The sequence below is a fragment of the Parus major genome, chromosome 1 (assembly GCF_001522545.3).
Source record: "Parus major isolate Abel chromosome 1, Parus_major1.1, whole genome shotgun sequence".
Classification (NCBI taxonomy): domain Eukaryota; kingdom Metazoa; phylum Chordata; class Aves; order Passeriformes; family Paridae; genus Parus; species Parus major.
The window spans coordinates 33,229,966-33,246,411 of record NC_031768.1 but is presented as its reverse complement, the minus strand read 5'-3'; the positions used below and the strand labels follow the sequence as shown (position 1 = coordinate 33,246,411).

The 16,446-nt window shown below is 40.9% G+C and overlaps 1 long non-coding RNA gene across 1 annotated transcript; it reads right to left on the bottom strand.

The window, feature by feature from the left end:
- Nucleotides 1-586: 586 nt before the first annotated feature.
- LOC107200129 lies at nucleotides 587-13,164 on the bottom strand. The gene is made up of 3 exons (XR_004496060.1): nucleotides 13,079-13,164; nucleotides 7,620-7,823; nucleotides 587-1,638 (listed from the first exon to the last, which is right to left on the bottom strand). It is a non-coding gene; the product is annotated as an uncharacterized LOC107200129 (long non-coding RNA).
- Nucleotides 13,165-16,446: the final 3,282 nt, after the last annotated feature.

Here is a 16,446-nt window from a genome sequence, read left to right as displayed (position 1 = left end):
ACTTTATATAGTATTGTTCATAGCATTAATGAAAGGTACCAAAGCAATACCAAAAACCATCCTGTTACCACATGATGAGTCACCACCTGTAACCTTTTAATGTAGCCAGTTTATCTTCATATCTCAACAATCTAAATTAGCTGCTTTTTAATTATAAGTAAATCAAGGACTCACTGTAAACTTTCCCACCTTTTTTGTTCACTTTTTTCCTAGCAGAAGGAAAGGATGTGGAGATCAGTCTGCCATGACAACAAATCCATCTTCTAGGCTGAGTAAATATCTTCCCCTTGGGCTGGCAAGCACAGACCCACCTTCTGAGCAGGTCTGCTTAGGCCCTGCCCTCCCAGGCTCCAAGTCTCCCTGCTCCAAAGAAATGGCTGTGTAAATCAGGGGGCTTGGGGTACCACCAATGTGTGAATGCACACTCATGGCTATGGCCACCTAGACACGCCCACAGTGCTCATACCACAGATTGCTCTAAAACCTCACCCAGCAAGCATGAGAAACTACAGTTTCATTTGCATAAGAAGTCATGTTTTCAACAACAATTTATGATTGCAACAGCTTTTATTAGTATGTCTTCATCACGCATACTTCCATCAGGCATACCATGATTTGTGGAAGCTTTGGCATTTTTTCTTGAAAGAACATGACCAAAATTGATTTTAAGCTACCTTTTAGCATAATACACAAGAACAACCATTACAGTAATTTCAAATTTATTTTTTCCTTTGCACATAGAATCCAAAATGGACTTTTCTCCTTCTACCAAGGGGATTTCTTCATGAAACTTAGAATTAACTTAGAAAGATTCCTGAACCCATAAGACAATGTAATTATAAAAGGAAATACATGCAATATAAAATTAATCAAAAAACCCACCCTTTGGACCAATATTTAACATGGATCTTGAAGAGATGGAGAATAAGGAATTTAGGCTACCACATGAAAGAAAAACATTTGGAAAAATGCTAGCACAGGCTCTCAAGGGATAATACACAACATGTTCTTGGTCCAAAAACTGTAAGAAATGCACTTGTCATTTTGTCATCATATTTTAACAGAAAGGTCAAAGGAAGAATTTATGGGAATAGTAAAGTCATTAATGCATGTGATAGAGAAGAAGTGATCAATCAAACCACAAACCATTGCAAACTCCTCAACTCTCTTTTCTTTTGTTTCAAATCTCAAAGCCTTACATAATGCAGTACTTTCCCATCTTCAACATTTGAAGTAAACTGGCAAAGATAACGAATTTTTTTCAAATCCAAAGATTCTGACTAACATGTTGATGACATTCTCAATCCAAAAGTATACGTTTCTCTTTTTTTCTCTGAACCATCACACTTTTTAAAGGTCACTTCAACTGACATTCATGAGTATGAGAGAGAGATTTGTTTTCTGTTCTTGTAAAACATGGCAGAGATTTGATTATTGTTTCACCTTTCAGCTTGTTGTTGTTGTTGAAGACTGAACCACCAAGCCCTCTATGTTTTCTTTAGCTCTTCTTATCCCAGATATTTTTCAGCAGGGGCCTGATTGTCAGAAGTTGCAAAGGTTCTGATGTATGGATGAAACAGAAGTCATTCTGTGCTGACAATCCTTTTGTGAGCCAATCAAAACTTTGACTCTGGAAGTCTAGAAAAAGAAAAAAAAAATAAGACCTTATCCAAGATGCAGAGCAATGGCAGAATTTCACCCTCTTTCCTAAATACATCTACTTGGCAAGCAGAGATTTCCCAGGGATGAATCTTTAATAAAAGAGGAGAGGGCTTCTGACTGATAGGAAAGTAAACTCATCCGTTTAAAAATCTCTGAACAAACAGAACTACCATGAGAGTGGTAAAGATTACTAGCAGCATAAAGAAGAAATATTTTTAAATTTTCCAAGTGACTAAGGAACATGTTCATATTTTCTGTTACACACTCTTTTTCTGTAGCACTTAGGACATTAATTAATAAAGAAAGAAAAGCTGAAACCTGATTCACAGCTGCCTGCTGGACTCTCATCATAAGAAGTCCATTGGCTTTTTACCCAGAGCAGCTATCTGCTCAGAAATACTAAATGCAATTGACTCATTATGCCAGACACACTAACAATGACAAGCACTTATCTGGCAGCCTTTTGGGTGACACACAGCCTCACCACAGAGCAGCACAAAGCATTGTTACCCCCACTTCACGTTTGTACGGGAGGCTGCGGGCGCCACTGGCTCCTGTGACAGAAAGGCAGCGTGTCTCACCTGCCCTGCACTTCCAGGCAGGTATTGTACTAACAGGGGGAGGGCGGGTGAGTAGGAACTGACACCTTTTCTCTTTCTTATCTTTGATGCTGTACTTCAAGGAGTGCAGAGGTGGGAAGATAGAGCTGCTCTGTCTGAGAGATTACTTTGTTTCTCCTGCAAATTCCACTGCACTGGTGGGCTCACAATATCTCTCCTGTTTTGGTGGAGTATAACTCTACCTGACCAGGTGGTCTGTGAGGAGATCACAGTGAGATTTGGTCAGTGATATGCCTACAGGGGATGAATATCTCAAGCCAGGTACATAAATAAAGGACTTAAATAAAAAGCACTTAAAACAAAATGCCTGCACTGTTGGCAGTGAATTCAGTGGATGGCTCAGATGGTTACACTGTATCAAGTGCAAGCCTCAAATGAGTAAAAGCCTTGTCATAAGGTATTTCAGATGAAGGCTTTTGTTTCAAATCATTGTGGCCTACAACAGCACCAAAAATGCATAGCTCCCCTTCAAGAGAAAGAAGAAACAAGGATTAATGTGGGCAGTTGGCTTGAGGTTTGAAAAAGACATTGCAAGATGTGATGAAAGAGAGCTCAGCATAAGATGGAAAGAAAAAAATGTGGGAGCACAGAACTAGTCCCACGCACTGACAAATATGTCAAGAATGACTGCTGAGGAACATCTCTGCTCTAAAGAACTGAAGGACCCTGGTGGAGAGCAAGCTCAGAGCCTAAGTGCTTCTTAGCAGACAAAAGGTTGACAGCACTCTGAGTTGCGTGAACAGTGACATCAGACCACATCTACATATTATATCCAGTTTTGGTCCTCCCAGCAGAGGACAGACAAGGGAAAACTGGAGTGGCCTCAAGGGGAGCATGCTGGGGCACTTGTCCTGTGAGGAGCTGGGCTGAGATCCCTAATAATACCACTGGTTACCAGTGTCAACAGAGGGTCATCAAGGAGGAGGCGCTGTTCACAGTGACACGGGGGGGGGGAGAGGTTAAAAGATCACGGGGAAAATAGTAACGAAAGAGATCTAGTCAGGGTGTAAGGAGTTTTTTCCCCATGATAACAGTCAGGCAGCAGAACAAGTTTCCCTGAAAGGCTATACCATCCCCAGAGGTTTTCAAAACCCAAGTAGACAAAGCTTTGAGCAGCCTGGACTGGCCCCAGAGCTGGCCTTGCTCTGGGAAAAGGTCTGGAGCAGATAGTTTCAATGTTCAGCCTGAATTCTTCTGTGATTCTTCAAAAATTAAAGGACCAGTGATTCATCCCAGAGTCTCACCTTGAGCAATAATAAAATGTTTTAGTAGAGACTGTATTAAGAGTAAAAAGCTCTTGAGTGCAAAGGAAGAACTAGACTCTCATTCTAGGATTATATATGAAACTTTCAACATGAATTGGATATACTAAGGAGCAACAAGTGAACAGAAATGAACAATACCTTCTGCCTCTTTCCTTTCAGTTTAAACTTTCCCAGATGCCTAGGTTAGAGATTGCCAACAGGTACTTTCATCATGGGGAGACTGCCCTCTGTTCTTATTCACTCTGAAAACACTTTCATCAAAGCTGCTTCAAAGCCCCAAAATTCAAGAGAGATTTGACAAGAAAATATGAAGATGTCTTTGTTTTTCCAAGGAAAGAAAATACCTTGCTTCTCTGGTCTCTATAGCAACCATTTGTAAATACAGTAAGGATTAACGAGAAAGTGCATCATCCTGTGTGAATCTTTTATCTTAATTTACTCTTATAGCTCATTTTAAAGGCCACTCCTGATATTATTGTATCTAAGCTCTTTACTGCACTTTTGAGAAACTCTGATTCACACTCATTCCTGCCATAAATCTACTGAGTCCCACTAAGAAGAATAAGTATGTCTCTAAGTCTGTGATCAAAGAGAAAAAAAAAGTTTTCTTTAAAGTTGCGTAGCAAGAGCTGCATATTTATGAGAATATGCCACTTTGAGGATTGTTTATCACAAGCAACAGATTTTCCAGGCTGCTGACCAAATTTATTACAAATGGATAGACACCACTCTATTTCAGTTACACAGTTTTCTCTCACATCATAACAAGGTTAAAATGGTGTGAAAATACTGAGTTTGGCACACTGACCTATCAGGAAAAATCCACAGCACTGTGGTGCGATATCTGTTAGAGACGCTCCTATGGTTATATTGCTCCTCTGTGTTTCTTAAACTGATTTTTCATAGAAGTGTCTGTATCAGGCTCTAGGGGTGAATTTCAGGGTCAGGCAATAGTTATCTAAAGGAACTCTTCATACCACAGGATACACACCCAGTCACCATCTTCCCTATACAAACACGAAGACTACTTCCATAAGAAAGCAGATTTTCATCCTGCATTCAGGTGTACAGTCTTTTACAAGGACCTGCACCGGATCTTCCCACCTCCAGTGGGAAGGAAAGCATCTCACACTTTCCCACTAGAAACAGGCAGCAATGCAGCAAGATGCCTCCTCCCTCTGTTAGAATAAGTGTGGCTTAATTACACACACACAAGTATGGATGAGCAAATACAACCCCTTGTTTAGACTCCAGGAATTTATACAAGTATGACTTTCCAGTGGTATGTCTTTTAAGTCTTGCTGTTTGTGAATTTCAGTAACTAAATCCTTATTTTTATTAATAAATCTGCTAAAATATAATGGGAGCTGTCTGTGTGAATGGGGCTGGCAAGATCCCTGACTCTGCATATCTTGAGAAGTGCATCTTATGCTGCAGTTGCTCAGACTGAAACACTGCTCTTTTCAACTTATATTGGACTGTGCCACATTACACATCACCAAAAAGAAAGGCAGTGCAAGGGAACTGATGTCACCATGTCTGATTTACATAGCACTTGGTGTTCTCACTGCTCCTGGTGGAAAAACTTTTCAAATTACTGACTAAATATGTACTTTCACCACATGAAAGTCACATACAAATGGCTATATCTCCTTCAAGGCTATGAAGAATCAGGCCCTCATGTCCTAGTAATCAGGATATGTATCAGGTATCCTCTTAGCAGCAAATGGATCATGTAACAAAGACAGAACATGCTTAGTATCTGAGATTAACAAAAAAGGTAATAAAGCTTCATTTATATCATGTATTGGCCCTTTTGGACAGTCTTTGGAGCATTACTGATGTCAATCCCATGTGATAGTTGCCTTTTGAAGACCTTCATCTATTTGAAGCTTTTCAAACACTTTTGAAAGAATGTCTACAAAGTCCTGCAAATGCCAAGAGCAGTTGATTTAACACGACTCTAACTAAGGCAAAATGAACTGAAGCAATTTCTCCTGTCCCTGCAGGTACTGTGTTGAAATATTTTATCTGAAGTCTTCAGAACTATCCCATTGAAAATATCTTTTAAGAAGCTTCAGTCTCTTCATACATCAAAAAAGTGTGCAGTGTATTTGGAGGGAGGGGAAAATCCCTAAAATCAATGTTGTTATTGCAGTCCTAATAGGCTCTGCCATATTCTAGGCAGTCTAGTTTTGATAGCGGCAAATTTCATTAAGATCTATCTTGAGACACCACACAGTTTCAGAACTCTTTAGAAGTCAGAGCTTTCCTTCAAAAACATTTCAAGCAAAGGCTATAAAAATACTACTAGGGGTCTTTCTCTTGATAGCAGTGCTACCTCGGGGAAAGGAGTTACTGCAACCTTTGTAGTTTGGTAATAAGGGGCTACTCTGTGTCTTTTAAAGTGATTTGAGTCAGACCCTTGTTGCATTATATTGTGTTGTGTGTGATATCTGTTTATTGTCCCTATCTCCTCCTGCATAAGCCTCTCTCAAGATGGTTCTGCTCTTGCTATATTTTGTTCATTCCAAAAGAATCCTGTCAGGTAAGGATATGAAAATTAGAAATAGTGACAAACATGCAATCTTCATGAGAAATAAGAAATTTATGATTCACATGATTGAATATATATATACCATAGTCTGAAGAACAGTATGTGCATTTCTATGAAGAACATAGTGCGTAGGGAATGGGAATTGCTGATAAAACTTTGGAAAGCCACATTAAAAATGACAGCTTCTAGGCAGAATAGGAGCAGTCTGCAAAAAGTGTGTTCTCATCCTGGGGGCCAAGAGGGGTTGTTATTAATTTACAGCACCTTAACAGGAGGAAGGCTTTCATAGAAGAAAGAGAGAGCAAAAATAATTCCTTTCCAAAAGAGTTACTATTCAAAGAAAACTCCAACATATTCCAGAATAGATTTGAAAACATTTTTTAAAGCAGGTAATTTTCAGTCAGATTCTTGACCAACTGTTGTTGTATTGTGCTTTCCTAACACTGAAGTAAGTACGTATTGTGGGGAGATTATAGTCCATAAACAAAAAATTGGTACCAGCCCATGCTGCAGGATGGCCTCAATACTGCAGAGTCCAAAAGAAAAGAAAAGCATTCACTTCAGAAATAAACATGGCCTATTCAAGAGCTGTGGGTCATGGGGGATTATGCTGAACCTCCACCCCCCAACACCTGCCACAGCACTACTACCACCAGTGGGAGGAGAACAGAGGACACAGGCAGAGATGTAGCCCATTTTTGTCTCAAGTGTAGGGATTTTTTTGTGTGAAACGTGTGCGCTCTTGACTCCCGGAGTGGTTCCTGCTGGGGGCGTTCCCAGACCTGTCCCGCTGATGGAGCTGCAGAGGCCAGAGAGACAAAAGCAAGTTTCCTAGGGGAGAACTGGCTGGTGTATGAAGGGCTGGGAAATATGCAAAGAGTCACTTTTCATAGCCATTTTTTGACATAATGTTTGGCCAGAAGGTTGTGTCCCCAGCAGCTCTGGTCCTGAAAATGCTGTGCCCAAGGTAGTTTGGGCACAAGGCACCTCACAGTGTGCAGGCTGGCACTGCCAGTGCTACCCATCCATTCTTGCAAACACAAAGTGGTTTATAACCAAGGAAGGTTTTTCTCAGCTCAGCACACCTGACTGCTGGAACCTTGTCTCTCTCCTCCTTAGTTATTTCCTATGTATTCCAAAACTCTTTCTCTCTATAGAAAAGCTAGGTGATTTTGTCTGTCATTTGTATTATTTTTCTCAATAGCCTTTCCAAGTAATTTATTCTACCTGTTTATTACTTCCTGCACATAATAGTAGTGCTGGAATTTCCTCATGTCTGCATTATATTCTCAGTTTCCTCTTAAAAAGTATTCCATTATCAACTCATTACTTCTTTCCATAATGACAAAAAACTCTATCAACTTTCACACGCTCTATTTTCCAAAAAGGATAAAGCCATTTGAGTTCAGCCCTTAATTTTATTGCTGTCAGTCTGGTATGACTTATACTATGCTACATCCAGGTAATCACAGCCTACCTGTAGCTAACATTCCACCACTGGATACAAGCACTCACCTTTTCCTCATGCACGCGTCTCCATCCAACATTTGTTATTTGCAGCCATGTCATTGTGAAGCAGTGAGTCAGGAAATGTGAGTCAGGAAATGTGAGCCCAGCTGCTGTTTTATGCCTCCTTCATCTCCAGGCAATACCATGAGAGATCCAAGAAAGACAGCACATCCCCTTTAAGGCTCAGCAAAGGTGAGGCTTCAATGGAAGCTGTAAAATAGTAGAAAAATGAGGAAGCATACACACTGACAATGCCCTCATAATAGGGCAGAATTATAGAATGGTTTGGGTTGGAAGGGACTTTACGGATCATCCAGTTCCAACCCCCCTGCCATAGACAGGGACACCTTCCACTGACCAGGTTGCTCAGAGCCCCATCCAACGTGGCCTTGAACACTTGCAGGGATGAGGAGTCCACAGGTTCTCTGGGCAGCGTGTTGCATTGTCTCACCACCCTCAGAGAAAATAATTTCTTCTAAATATCTAATCTAAGTCCACTTTCCTTAGCTTAAGACCATTCCCCATTGTCCCATTGCTATATGCCCTGTGAAGTCCTGTGGAGCCCCAGGGGCCTGTTACCAAAATGCCTCAACCCTGAAGGGGATGACACAAGAGAGGAGAGACACCCCTCTAGATTAGGGTGAGGAAAACCTTATTCCCAAGGGCTTTTGCAGTCACTTGTTATTACCTTTTGGGTTCTGGTATTATAACGATTTTTAAAAAATTATATCACCCTTGTTCAGTCCCCATTTGCCATTTATGTACCGTTCCTAGAATGTTCTTCCTTCCCTTAACCCCCATTGGCCCTGTTTTGCAGCATTGCTCCACCCCTGTTATCCCATTGATTCTCTTGGTCTTTAGCCATTCCCCTGCAGCACTTTCCCTTGTCCCTATTGGACCTCGACCCTCAGACCCACCCTGTTTGCCCCATATTTTACTCTGTGCCCTCAGCTGATCCTGTTCTCATTCCTGAATTCGTTTGAGGCTGTTCTCACCCCTGGAATAAAGAGTTTTCAGAAACCTAAATGAGGACCTGTCCTTTTGCCTTTGCCCCATGACCCACCCTTCTAGTGGTGTTCTCCGGGTGCCCCTGAAGGTGCAGGTTGCTCTCATGGGTTCTTTGTGGCACGCACCACAACAAAGTCCCTCTCCTTGTAGGCTCCCTTTAAAAAGTAGAGCTCCTATAAGGTCTCCCCGGGGCTTTCTCTTCTCCAGGTTGAATGACCCTAATTCTCTCAGCCTGCTGTATTAGCAGAGGTGTTTCTCTGATAAATTCAGTGGCTCTCCTCTTGACTTGTTTCAACAGGTACAGGTATTTCTTGTGTTGGGGGCCCCAGAGCAGGACACTGCACTCCAGGTGGGGTCTCAGCAGAGTGGAGTAAAGGGGCAGAATCACCTCCCTTGACCTGCCTGTTTAGGTGCAGCCCAGGTTGCAGTTGGCTTTCCAGGCTGTAACTGCACATAACAGTTACTTTCCCTCTAATCTCAAATGAGATGTTAACCTGACTCAGATGGAAACACAGAAATTTCATCAAAGGGACAAAGTTTTATGGGATGTATAAAAAGACAGCGTGACTAGCCTACCTTTTTCTGTAGAGAAAAAAGCAAAATAATGCCCAGTTTTTCTTGAAGGAGACTAGAGTAGTTTGATATTAATATCTAGCTGATTTGATATTATTAACTAGCTGAAATTACTTCAGAGAGATTGTGGTTTTATGCAGCCTGAATTTTTAGAAAACCTGTATTAAAATCCTGGGAAGCCATTGTTGGAGTTGTATCTGTTGTTTCAGAGGCGTGGGAGGGATGTAGGAATAGATGCTCAGAAATGGCTGTCAGTGAACTAACTGGAACAGAAAGCATTGCATTAATGAGCAGCAATTTTTTACGACACACTTTGAATTGTTTCATAATGCAATTTTTCTAAAATAATTTTCTTTCTACTTAGATTAAAGGTTCTATAGAGGGAAATTTAAAAATACACCTTTTTTAAAGAAATTTTGTCATTTTTACTCTTTTCTGTATCTGTTACATAGTAATTTACAAGTTGGAAGCTGTATTTTTCCCTTTTCTCAACCAGTTCTAAAAAATGAAGTGATGAAATACATGAACAAATGAAAAGCCTCATTTTGTGTGTAACTGAAAAATTATTTAAAGTCAACTTTTTGTGGGCAATGGCAAGTCTATGCACTGAGAGCAAGAAAAGCCCACTTTGACTTCAGATCTTTAATTTTACTTATGAATATTGCCTCTTAGCAGTTCTTTAGTGGTTTATCTAATTAGTTGTATTGATTTTATGTTTTTTATGGTGACAGGGAAGGTAAATCATAGTCTTATGAAGTAATAATGAGCTCAAAAGAAAGGGTTAGCTATGATTATGTCGTAGTAGTTATGCATGTAGTTATGTAGTAGTTAGAAGTAATCTATATCCAACCTCAATAGAGGATTTAATTTACCTAGAAAATACTCGAGTGGAAAACAGCTTGGGGAGGGCATTAGTGCACACCAAAATCTAGGATAGATTTGCATACAGTTGAGACAATCAGAAAAGAGGGTCCTTATCACTTTTATGAAATCAAGCCGAATCACCAGAGTACCCCAAACACACAGACTGGCACCGGGCACTCTCTGTTCTCCTACTTCACAGGGTTTGAAGTAGGTTTCAGTTTCATGTTGCTTATATTGCATCAGACAGCTTCAGAAAACCAGAGAGAAATAAACCACAATGCCACAGTAGTGGAGAATATTTTGCTGTATTTTTTTTTTTTTTCAAAAGACAGTCTCCTGAGCCAGGCATTTGAATCATAAGGACTTCTGGGATGGGATTTTCACTCAGAGATCTCCATTCTTACGTGGATTAAGAGGATTAAAAACCATTAAATGACCATCCTCCAAGTCCCTAAAGCAGATTTGCCTTTTTCTATCCTCCTTCAACTGGGGCAGACTTGGGGGTAACAAAGTACTGCACAAAAGACCCCCTTAGCATGACAAAAGGTGAAACAATCCACTGAACTGCCAATGTACCAGACAATGAAGTCGGTGCAATCTACTCAGCTCATTTTCATCAGAACAAATGGTATCAAACTTGGCAATGGCATTGTTCTTAAACTTGAACATGGGGCTCTTTTTTTCCCCTCTTCTTTTTTTTTTTATTTTTTATTTTCCCATCCAAAGCTCAAGGTGTCATATTAATTATTTAAATCTTCAGAAGATTTCAACTGTATCCTCCAAGGCTCTGCTCAGTGCCAGAAGGTCTCCAATCTGCATTAGCTTTTGTTAATTAGAGCTGAAACAAGGACTTTGATCTCAATGAATATAATAACAAAAAAAAAAAAAAAAAAGCAAAACTTCCTGTGTGATTTATCTTTTACCTATTTTCTGCCTTTACTGTTTTTCCACTCTATTAGACTTTGATTTACCTTGTCTGAGTAACATTAAACAACTCGGGTACAAAAGAACTTAAACAGCTTCAAAAGCCTGACTGAAATGATAGTTAAATGCTACATGAAGTGATCCTGAGTCTTTAAACTTTGAATGAAAATGACACCATTTTACTTTATTTTATTTTATTTTTTGTAAGCAGGGGCTGGCGTCAGGGGGGTGGTGGTTTGTACAGCATGGATGCTTGTCTACTGATGTCAGATATCACAGGTTTTCCTGTTGGGATTGATCTTTCCTCATTAAGAGCCTTGTTTCTAGAGTTATAGTGCTGATAGAACAGAAGGCCAGTGATATTCTGCAAGATGTTCCTCATGCATCAGGCTTGCCCTGAGTTTGTAGCACTGCTTAGATCCAAGAGGGTCACTGCCAGGGCTTGTCTTGTTAAAATTTTTCTCATTAACATTTATCTTATTGAATAGCTCTGAAAGGCAAATTTTTTTAAGCCCAAAAAGAGAAACTAGCAAATTTTAGTGTCAGAGGAGGTCTAGTTGTATATTCACTTGTGCAGGGATTTATCGTTATGGTCCCCTAATATGAAAAAAATAATCAAAGAATATCCGAAAATGCTGCAAGTGAAATCTACATCTGAGATTTAGGAGATACATGAGGGTAAATTTTCATTGTGATGGACAAAGAGCTGCGCAGAGAGCATTCATTAATAACAACACACAGTGCTGAGAATGTGCCCTGTATCTTTTACATAAGGCTCACTACAGAATGGCACAGCCCCAGGAGACTGGTCACTCATGGTTTATCTCATTTTAGGCAGAATAAATTAAAGGTTATCTTGTGAATTCTGGGCAGAAAGTAGGAGAGCTGAAGTGAACAATCTCAAAAATAATAGCTAAGAACTCTGATAACTTGCTGGAGGCACCAACTGAAACAAAGGACATTTGTCTAGAAAGAAATGGGATTTTGTTGGGGAAGTTTAAAATGGATTCGGAGAAATTCAGCCAAGGTCTAGCTTCTTCCAGTGAACCTTGGAAGTCTGGGCAATGATAGCACAGACCCTTTCTGCTCACAGCATCAATGTGTTTCAGATCTGTAAACAGGTTGGGAATTTAATAACAGTAAGATTCATCCCTGCCAAAAACCATGGCACACTTTAAATCAGCCTCACGACCAGGTTGGATGGGTTTTCAAGCAACCTGGTTTAGTGGACGTTGTACCAGCCCATGGCAAAGGGGTTGGAACCAGACAATTTTTAGGGTCTCTTCCAACCCAAACCCACATTATTCCCACACGCAGGTGTGCCTAGGGTCTCCTTCCCTGTCTTCCCCCACCGTTCAAACCATCAGATGTTCATGATATCCAGTTTCCCTAAAAGTATGGTGGGAGCCAGTGGCCCCCACAGTGGTGCCATCTTCCTTAAGCTGCAGTACCAAGCACAGCTCATATGGTTTTGCTCACAGATGTCGCCTTTTATGGGTCTAAATCTTCATCTGACATAATCTTAAAAGATGGGAGAAATGACTGCATATTTTAAGCAAAATGAAAGCATGTAGGAACCATGCTGAAGCTCCTGCAACACCAAGTGATGTCTGGGTCTGGGCCCCTGCTCCATACACCTGGGCATCCAATCTCCCTCATTTCCTCTTCTTGCTCCAATATTGATTCTGGCTTTACTTCACATTCATCTGTCAGCACAGGTTAGTTGAGCTCATGTCAATGCTATCACAGGCATATACTGATTGCTTTGCTCACCCAGACTGTGTTTGTCCCTCTCTCTGGGCTCAGAACAAGTGCCAATTGCTGTTCCATGCTTTGCTCCCAAGAGAAGGGGCCAGTGTCCTCCGCACACAAAGCCAAGACACTCCCTTGACAGTCTGGGAGGGCACAAGGGTGCAGGAGGGTCAGGCCACCCAGCAGGCATGTCTGACTGCTGTGGGTCTTAGCAACATGTGAATGAGCCATTGCCCTCTCACTGCTTGTGAATCAACACCATACTTTGATTGGAAAAGTTCTAAAATAAATACTTAGAGCTGCCTGCTGTCAGAAAGGACAGGAATTTCAAGAGATAAAATTACCTTTTCCAGTGGTGTTCAGAACTCAGGAGATCCAATCCACCGGCCTTCAGAAAACTTTCCTAGAAACAAATAGTTGAAGTTTCCTTGAGGTTTAGGTTTTGAAAAAAATATCTTTGTTGTTTACCCCAAGGATCCTTCTATTTGGCAGAAGTCAAGCCTGTGATGATAGGATGGGCAGTGACAGGCCTTGGTAGGTATAGGAAATGAGGACATGTAGCTTAAGTTCTAGGCAAAAGAGCAGAGAGGGTCTTTGGAGAGAAGGACATCAAAGCCATGGACTACGAAAATTATCATCTGTCTAGCAGATTTCTGAATGGATATAAGGGCAGGGACATTGCATTCAATGCCAGAGAAAAGGTTGTTGAAACAATGGAGACACAGCATCAGTTCCATGATAACCAAAGAAAAAATTCTCATTGACTAATAAAAATATCATCAATTCCCAAATCACTGAGGTTTCTCACAGACCATAAGACTTCTGTTGTTTTACATAGTCTACATTTTGTCATTGAAAAAGATAGGTACTTGTCTATTATTTTAACCTTCTAATCTTACATTTTCCTTAAATTATTCTTTGGGGCAAGGAATGGAGAATCATGTTTAATTACTTGACTTCCTTTAGAGACTATCCATTTAAAGTCTTAGTTTCCTATATTTATGCTATTTGGAACCCAGATGATATATCATCTTATTACAATTTTTTACGGCTATTCTTTTAGATGGGCTCAACAGCATTCTCGATTTAATTCAGTACACCTCCAGATAAAACAACAGTGTGTTGCATGTGCATTGCTTTATTTGAAAATGATGTACACGATAATATGTTTCTGTCTGCAGATTGTGTCTGATTTAGCTGACAAAAGATTGCAGCAGTCATTGTGGCCAGAAGCTATTGGAAAGCAGCCAGCATTAATAACAAAATAAATACAAAGCAGAAGCAAGTGATGCCATAAAACACAAGGACAGTGGGTTACACTTTTCTGCATGAAGTGGCATCACATCATGCATGCAGCGTATTTACCAATAGCGCAAAAAGCAACCTCTGGGTTTGAACTTCCCACACCGCTAAAATGGCCACATTCTAAGGGGCCCTCTGGGCTCATCATAATCCTGCCTCAGCAAATAACTGCTTCACATGGTGACAGAAGTCATTGTGGTGATAAGACAAGATAGGAAGGAAGAATGATTTAACAGAAAACCTCCATGTATATGGGATGGCTGCAGAAGGAAAAGTAACTTATACAAAAGACATTTAATATGAAGATCTGCTATTTAGACTCTTTTTGTTGCTGCCACTCATTGTAAATTTTACTCTTTAAATTTTTTTAACTGGGAAAAGCCTGATGCCTTGAGCCTTGGTAGAGACAAAAGCACAAGCTAAAGCTCAGGTTTAAACCTAAGAGGTCGGAAAATGCAGATTTCCTTTTGGATCCCCAGAGCAATGGAAGTCTGGCAGAACAGTGGATGGAATCCCTCTCCCAGTCCCAGTGGGCCTTTTTGCAGGGTAGATTCTAAAATTTTATAGGGATGCTGCTACAGAGGAAAGGAAAATGGGAGTCCTAGCACTGCAAGCCTTAGTGCTGCTGCATGACCTGTTACTGCAGCAGTGCCTTCTACTTACATCAAGGGTTTGTAAAACCCAAAGGAGGACAAAAATTCTTCTTGTTGTAGTGAGGGTCTAATACTTCGCATACTTTGAAACTGAAGTAATCTACAAATGCTATGAAGTGCACTGCTGTGATTTAAGTCAGCTACAATTTCATCATATCTTTGAGTGCCAGACTAGAATCACAGAAGTTAGTTAGGGTATGAAGGGACCTCTGGAGATCGTCTGGTTCAACTCCCCTGCCAAGTCAGGGTCACCTGCAGCAGGTGACACAGGAACATATCCAGGTGGGTTCTATATGTCTCCAGAGAGGGAGACTCCACAGCCTCCTTTGGCAGCCTGTTCCAGTGCTCTGCCACCCTCAAATGTAAAGAAGTTTTTCCTCATGTTGACATTTAAATTTTTGTGGTGTAGTCTACAGCCATTGCTCCTTGTGCTGTGGCTGGGTACCAGTGAAGACAGTCTGGCATCATAGCCTTGGCACCCACCCTTGAGACATATGCATTAGTGAGGTCCCCTCTCAGTCTTCTCCAGACTAAACTGGCCCAGCTCCTGCAGGCTGTCCTCATAAGAGACATGCTCTAGTCCCCTAATCATCTTTTTCACCCTCTGGACCCTCTCTAGAAGCTTCATGTCTTTCTTGTACTGGGGAGTGCAGAACTGGTCTCAGCACTTCAGATGGGACCTCACTAGGGCCAAGTAGAGGTGGGCGATCACCTCCCTCAACCTGCTGGCCACACTCTTCAGATGCACCCTGGGATAGTCCTGGCCCTCCTGTCTACAAAGCTTAGCTGTAAACTAGCTTCAGAAGATGTGCATGGTAGCACTCAGGTCCTTTTCTTCAAGAATGAGAGTTTGTGTATTTGGTTCAAGATAATAAATGAGCACATTTCTTTCATTAATGTGACACTGCCAAACAAAGTCAAGCAATCACATCTTTGCACTCCTCCACACCTGCTAGAAGGATCCTATCAACTGAAAGGCTCTCCCAGGAATTTGTTTTAAAATGCTCCTCATTGCTGGAGGGCATAACTGTTTTCTCTGAGATCCATTTGAACCAGCTTCTCTTCAACCACATCTTTCTGTTTCCATGATAACTGGAGTCAGTGTCTGTTTCAAATCAAGAGCAACACGCATCATCAGCATCCTGTCTGTATTTGTGCCTGCAGCATATCATAAAGTCTCCTAGAGGTTTAATGCTGATATGGAGCAGATGCTGACCTTGTTGGGGCTACTCAGTTGTAACTGGTAGCACAATTTGGACCCACTCCTTTACCCTGAGCATAAAGTCCACTGAATTAGCTATTAATAGCTTTTCATTAGTTTTGAATTGCAATAGCTGCTAGAATTAGGGGCATTCATTGTCACACAGTTTGCAGCTGTTGGATGTAGTAAATAAAGATGAAAGAGATAAAATGAAGAGACCATGGAAGCATGAGGAAACAAAATGAAGGGACAAAGTAGTTCATCTTGTAGAATGAAGATCAGCATCAAAATTACTATTAGGACAGCCTGATCACTCCTCAGTGCTTTGAAAGGTTGTAGCAGACAGAAAGCTTAAGGAGGGGTTTGAAAAACAGCAGTAGTTTGTTAGGTGTTTTTATTGTGGGTACAAGTATATAATGGTAGCATACATACCATCCAGAACACTGCTGAAAAGAGGAAAAGGAAGGGTGGGAAGCATAGCAGTATACTGTGCTGCTTTGGACACCAAATTAGGTAACGAGTAGCCTGTAGGTGCTGTTTTCCCTCTAATTTTCAA